The sequence below is a fragment of the Paroedura picta genome, chromosome 6 (assembly GCF_049243985.1).
Source record: "Paroedura picta isolate Pp20150507F chromosome 6, Ppicta_v3.0, whole genome shotgun sequence".
Lineage (NCBI taxonomy): Eukaryota > Metazoa > Chordata > Lepidosauria > Squamata > Gekkonidae > Paroedura > Paroedura picta.
The window spans coordinates 100,672,087-100,679,337 of record NC_135374.1 but is presented as its reverse complement, the minus strand read 5'-3'; the positions used below and the strand labels follow the sequence as shown (position 1 = coordinate 100,679,337).

Sequence of the window (7,251 nt, the reverse complement as noted above, 5' to 3'; positions counted from 1 at the left end):
ATAAAAGGTTGCATATTTAATAACATGTTATTATAATATTGTCAATTTGAATTTGAATAATTTGGGTGTGCCCCCCCTTTTAAATTTAATCTATTTGTAACCACTGAGGAAGGCTGTAGAACAGGGGTAGTCAAACTGCGGCCCTCCAGATGTCCATGGACTACAATTCCCAGAAGCCCCTGCCAGCATTTGCTGGCAGGGGCTTCTGGGAATTGTGGTCCATGGACATCTGGAGGGCCGCAGTTTGACTACCCCTGCTGTAGAAGTTGAAATGTGTCTGGTTTTAGATGGTTCATAGAATATATTCATCTACCAGGAATATTTGTAAATTGTACAATCTAATATTCAGACCCCCTAATGTTTTTAATTTTATACATGCGCGCTATATAATAAATATTTAATTTTTATTGGTTGTAGCTGGACCCTTTGACACAAACAAGCTCAAATCTGTACCAAGGTAAATGAGCCAGCATGGTTTAATGATTAGAGAGCGCTGGACTCTAATCTGGAGAACTGGGTTTCATTCCCCACTCTTCCAAACAGGCTAATCACAGTTCTCTTAGAGCTGTTCTCACATATTAATTATTTTAGATCTCTCTCAGCCCCACCTTCCACAAAGGGTGTCTGTTGTGGGGAGAGGAGGGGAAAGGTGTTTCTAAGCAACATATTAAAAAAAACAGTTTCTTTTCTTAAACTAAGCCAAATTTATACTGTTGGGTATTATATCACCGTGATAGAATAGTCCACAAAATTCTGTCCAGAAAATTCTGTCATGCAGTAGTATAGTTCCTTCATTTATTTACAGTCATCTGCCCTGAAATGTTAGTCGAACATCAAGAAACTTACAAACCAACATTTTACAAACTATCAGGCACTTTACAAACCACCAGGGACTTTACCAGTTAGAAAATTGTATTTGAACACCTTCTGGCATTTCACTAGTGAAAACAGGAGCCACTTTTTGAACTTGAATCGTCCCAGTTCTCACACCCAGGATCCACATCTGGGCCTATCCATCGTTATATAACTAGCTGTCCACAAAAGCAGATGGATGGATCGGCACCAAGAGCTTAAGAATCCAATAACATGTGTTCTATATAAAATCTTCTGAGATGAATTCACTCCTCACAGGTTCAAACAGAAAACAGCCACCCACCAAATTGCTTTGTAGACTGCAGAAAGTAGAGAATTTTGACATTTGTGATAGATACCTGTAGGAGAAGAGACGTGAAAAACGTTATGCTAGGCTGCCAAACCTGGTGGAAATCTTCCATCACTACCTTGGTGTCTGTTTCTGATCACCAGTCTTTCCAGCAAGATTTTCATTGTATTTTTAAAGAAAATTCAGTAAAGCAATAATGATAAGGGGAAAAAAATTGTATTTTTATCCCACCTTTCCGAATCACTCAAAGTGGGTAGCAATCGTAAAAACAACATACAGGGTTAAAATTTTTAAACATTTGCAGTTATTACAAATAACACCCCTGACTAACGTTCCCAAACGGGAGTCCTTTTCGCAAGGAACCAGTCTTTCACATTGACACATACTTCCCCAAAGTATACACTGGAATCTATCCCCAAATAGAGAGACATAGGAGTGGATTTCTGTAGATTTGTTCAAACTGCAAGAAAGAAAGGTTTGTGGTTCTAAATTCTGTTGCTTGGCTGAAACATTGTAAATAGACAATAAGAATAATGTTTAGAAAAAAAATTAGGTTTTCATATTCTGCTGTTTTCTACTTTAAGGATCCTCAAAGTGGCTGACAATCACCTTCCCCTTCCTCTGCCCTCAACAGGCACCCCTGTGAGGCAGGCAGAATGGAGAGAGAACTTCACTGGCTTCATGTGGAGGAGTGAGGAATCAAATATTCTTTAGATAGGTACTATGTTATTCTGGCTCTCATTTAGCACTTATATGTTAAATTTCTGAAACCCTTTCAACAACCACGTCAAACAAGTATGAAGAGCCATGGCCTCTGGAGTCCCCACTCTCAAAAAAATGCCTCCATGGGAAAGAAGATTCCATCAATGGTTATCAGTGGTGCCCTAGATAGAAAGGATAATGCAGATAGAAAGGATAACTCAGTCATTGATCAAGGACAAGGAAACGCTCCCAAGGTTCCAAGGCAAGAGACAGCAAATCAAATTGGATACAGCGGGCAAGAGAGGCAGGTGAGGGCAACACACCCCCTAGGGAGGAACAACCCATGTTTAGAAGTTGTTGCATATTGCACAGAGGACCATAGCACAGAGGACCTGTTTGAGAGGTAGGAAGCTGTCCCACCTGGGCTGATTCTGCACTTACTTTGTTTTTCCCTCTGTGGATCCTGCTGAATTCAAATCGATTTGAACCTGGGTTTTTCTCCTTCCTCCCCTCCCCCCTCCCCGCTCCCCCCCCCAAAAGAAATTGAAACAGAATGCCTTCTGCACTTGATTGGGGAAGCTCAGAGGGGGGAGGAGGGGAGCTGTGGTCATGAAGCTGAATTACCTTTCCTGAACTTGCGAGGGGAGGCTGGGTGAGGTCCAGCCAGCACTAGTGCTTTATTTCTTCTCTTTTCACTCACGAGCCTGCAGCAGCCTTGCAGAGAACAAAGCAAATCTCTGCTGAGAAAAATGTGGGTGAAAGCTTACGCCTTGAATAAATCTTTGTTGGTCTTAATGGTGCTATTGGACTCTGTTTTTGTTTTGCTACTTCAGACGAACCCAGCCACCCACTTGAATCTATCCTTCTGGAGCGTGGTCACTTTAAGACAGGGAGGGAAGCTTTACAACCCAGAACCAGGAAGTATTTGAACTGACGCCCTGGCCAATCAGGGAAGACGGCTTTGCTACAAGGCACGGAACAGTAAGTTAATTCACAAAAAGGAGAAATCTACATTTATACTGGTTGCAGTTTTTAAATTATCGAGGCTTTCAATGTATTGTCATTTTTATGTCCCTTTTTAATTTTAATGGGGTTTTATTGGGGTTTTTCATTGTGGACAATTGTAACCCACCATGAGCCAGTCTCAGTAGTGGCAGGAAATCAAAATCTAATAAAAATAAAAGTAAAAATATAAATAAAAATAAAAATCTTTACACCGCTCTGCTGGAGCGGTATAAATAAAACAGTAAGGGGTGTGGGAGAGGGCTCAGTCCAGGATGGAGAAGGGAGGCCATTGGCTCTTGCCCCCAGACTGACTAGCGGAGGGCCCAATCGGCTGGCGTGAACACCTGCTGATTGGGCCCTCCGCTTGTCCATCCGGGGGCAAGGGGCCAATCAGCAACCAAGTGCAAAGCGCCTCCCGACCCGCCCTACCCCAACCTGCACTGCCTTCGGCCGACAGCTGCCATTACGTGGCTGTCTACCGACAAGGCAGGTAGGCAGCCAGCCGGCCTAACCTACCTTGCGGCCCTGGGGGGGGAGGCTTCGGCCCAGCCCAAGGGTCAGCCCACGCGGTGGGGCTGTCCTTTGGCCCACCCCAAACCCCAGAACCAACCATGCTTGGGGGGGCGGGGCTGATGGGAAAATGCCAGCGCATGAATGGGCCCACGAATGCTCAATTCACATTCCTAAGAAGGTGCTAATTTCTGTAGAACAGTAGGATGGTTTGGAGGCACCCTCTCTGTATTCAATCTAAATATTTCTTTAGAAGCAAAAATAAACTTCTTGTGTAGGTTTCTGGAGTATTTTAGTTTGAAAAGAGAGAAGCTGGTGGGAAATAGATCAGTAGGTTGTAAAGAACATGCTGTGACCATTGTTAGATTCCACATCTGCCTTTACTCTTAGTCCCTACTCTAAGCCTGTTCCATAACAATTAATAATTTGGGAAGGGAAGGAGTCAAGGAAGCAGTGTCTCTTGGAGGCCAGGTTTCAACCAGGTGTTAAGAGCATCAGTTCCAGAAACAAAAAACGTTTACATCACCTTTCCCTAGATTTTTATGTAGACAACCAGCAACTGAGTCCCTGTGAAAATATCCCAATTAGCTTTGCTGTGCTTTTTTTTAAAGTCCTATTTCTTTTCCTATTTAAAAATTACATCCTCCAGACATTTCCTCCACGCAGAATACATGATACGGGCCTGCAACATCTCAAAATGGATTTAGAGAATATGTTTTAACAGAAATCCTTTTATAATCTGCACTTTAAGTTGTTTTGCATACAGTGTCCATTGGCTTATGGCCACCAGGATGTGATCTTCCTTTTACTAGAGTCCCAAAAGTTCCAAAAAGTTTTGTAGAGAAGGAAAAAAAACCCCCTAAATGCTGGAACGCTGGCCCAGTGTCACTTTTGATAAAAGATGGGATAATACATGTGCTTAATCCTGGATCCAGAGCAGGAAGCAAGGTATCCAGTGATGAAAAAAATGCCTGTAACGGATATCTGGAATATGCATCTGTCACAATGGAAAAATATTTGCCACCGGGCAACAGTTCATTCAATATTTGCTTATTCTGATGCTTGAAACTTTGCTGCCTGTCTGAGGTTTGGGTAGATTCTCCAATGAATGGAATGAAAAATACAGACTGATTAATGTATTCTTCTGTCATTATACCTATTAATGGAACCATACTTTCCCCTAAATAATCGCTCTTCACACTAGGAATGCATAATTGTTAATAACTGGTGGTGAGGTTATCATGAAGTTACAACTAGGAATGTACAACCAGAAATGTACTAATCAAGTTGTTACATGAACCACTCTGATTTGTGGACACTGTAAATTCTCTGAATCCAAGTGGAATAGTTTCTAACATTTTCGAATTGTCTGAAGCCTTCTGACCTGGCCTATATTTCAGAGTCTTACTATCTGGTTTAATTTTCTCTGACAAGAAGAGTTGGAGGAGATGGGAATAGCAAAAGGAGAGAGTGAGTCAAGGGATGTGTGCCTGACAGAGATGTCATCCAACCAGAATAGTTAATGCATCTTCCTGCCAAACAGAACTTTCCCATTTACTTTCTCCGTTTCTGTTTCCCAGCACTGTATATATATTTTTTCTAGGAAAAGAGTTTGGCAGGAGCTAAATAGTCTCCGATAGCCAGCTTACTTCCTTTGCATGCAGGAAAGTATAAGAAGAAAAAGCTCTATTTCAAAGATTGTTGGTTTCCCCCATTATAAAACACAGTCTAGGGAGCATTTCTAATGAGGAAAATAGCACATGGAGAAAATATTAGGGCAAAATTATATGTCAAGGATTGAAGTTATAGGATTCAAGTATAGGGTTGCAAGCTCTGGGTTGTGAAATACCTGGATACTTTAGGGGTGGACCTGGGAGTGGGTGGGATTTGGTGTGAGGGGGAACCTCAATGGAGTATAATGCTGCCCTTGAAAGCAGCCATTTTCTGCAGGGGGAACTGATCTCTTTCACCTGGAGATGAGCTATAAATCTAGGATATCCTCAGGTCCCACCTGAGGACTGGCATCCCTATTCCAACATCATATGTGATTTGGCTCTTAATGAGATAGAGAGACAGGAGAGAACAAGAAACGTGTAATTTATAAGAAGGTATTGACAACTTTTGATTTTAAAACTATTAGAAAAATATGGACCACTGAGTCCAATTCTGTACGGACGGACAAGGCTGAGAGCGCAGTCATATGGCAGCGAGGCGGATCCCCACTTCCATATGATGTTGCCGTTCGGATGGGCCTTTCCTAGGTAGGCCTCATGCTTTAAGGTGCTGTTGGCCTGGGTTGAGGGAGCGTGGATATTTTCTGCATTCCTTTAACCGCCACAAGGGCCAACTGGGCCTATCCAGTGGCAGGCCCATGTGGATGGAGGAAGAGCCTGGTCTGGAAGGCCAGGTTTCACCCCCTCTTATGGAGGCCAGGAGGGGCCTGAAAATGTCCATTTGGCTCCGCTGTCCTTTGCAGCACTGCAGGGGACATTTGGGGCTATGTACCACTGGTGACCCGGTGCAGCCACCACCATGCAAAATCGTCTAGAGTGAGTGACCACGGACAGAAGTGACCTGTGTCCAGGACCTCCAAGAGCCACCATGGGGCTCTCCTTACACTGAGACCCAACCCAAACACTGACAATAAATCACGTGACCTGGGCCACAGGGAACCAGGATTTCTGGAAATCTGTCTTCCTAGATAATAACGCTAGGAAAAAGTTGAAGGCATCTGGAAAAGAGGAAGATCCAGTGTGATTGACTCAATAAAGGAAGCCAAGGCCCTCCGTTGGCAAGACCTGAGCAAGGCAGCTAAGAAGAGGACATTTTGGGGGGTCATTAATGCATAAGTAGGAAGCAACTTGACAGCACTTAGCAAAAACACACGCAGTGCTTCTGTCTCAGTAGCCTCTGAGTAGGAATGCCAGTCTTCAGATGGGGAGTCCTGGGGATCTCTTGGAATTACAGCTCATCTCCAGACTATGATTAGTCCCCCTGGAGAAAATGGGTGCTTTGGAGGGTGGACCAGGCCCATAGCCACATGGGGGCTGTCAGGGGCAATGACCCACCCCAAACATGTCCTCCTCTTGCTGTAGGAGGAGACTAGACACATGTTCCATTCCACATGGGGGGTGTGGCTTCCTCTCTGCAGCAACACATTGGCTAGCAGGAAAATGACTCTTCCCCGCAGTGGAATCTCCTTTGTGCAGTGCTCTGGCCTAGAAGCTCACTCAGCTTCCCCTGTTCTCCTCTTCTGCAGCCAGCCAACCAGCCAGCCTCTTCTCTCTGCTATGTACAATCTTTCCCTTGGCAACCTCCACAATGGAGATGGGTGCCTCCACTGCCCCCTTAACAAAAAGAATTCTGGGTATGGGCCCGGGGTTCCCCCTCCCCAGGTTTCACCACCCCAAGTCTCCAGGAGATTCCTAAGCTAGATCTGACAACCCCAAAATAAGTAGCCAGGGGGGACCTGGGGACCCTACCTCAGAGCCAGCGATAAAACCTGAGGGGTGAGGAGTCAAAAATAAAGAATAATCAGGTGGGAAAGAGCAGGATCCGGGGAATGATGTCCTGGACAGAGCCTAGCAAAATCTGACAGACACTTTGCAGGCCAAATAGAAGGGCCAATTATAACAAAACTGTATGGAAACATCACTGCAGTTTACTGGTTCTTCCTCCCCTGAAAAGACCTCTGACTATCTGCCAAAACCCAGTTTGACTGGGTGGCCCAAAGAAATGTTGTTTGGCTCCTTTTTTTCATATGAAGAGCATATGTAGCACAGACTAGATACGCGTCTGGAGAAGGTCTGTGTGCTGGAACCCGATTTGCTTCTCTGTGGTTGGATGAGAATTAGGAATATTGCAGTAATCCT

The 7,251-nt window shown here is 44.3% G+C and overlaps 1 long non-coding RNA gene across 4 annotated transcripts in view; it reads right to left on the bottom strand.

The window, feature by feature from the left end:
- Positions 1-338: 338 nt before the first annotated feature.
- LOC143840389 (uncharacterized) overlaps positions 339-7,251 on the bottom strand; it is a 33,165-nt gene continuing 26,252 nt past the window's right edge. For all 4 annotated transcript variants that reach the window (XR_013232161.1, XR_013232162.1, XR_013232164.1 and 1 more), the window contains one exon: positions 339-1,211. This is a non-coding gene — a long non-coding RNA (uncharacterized LOC143840389). The remainder of the gene's footprint in view (positions 1,212-7,251) is intronic.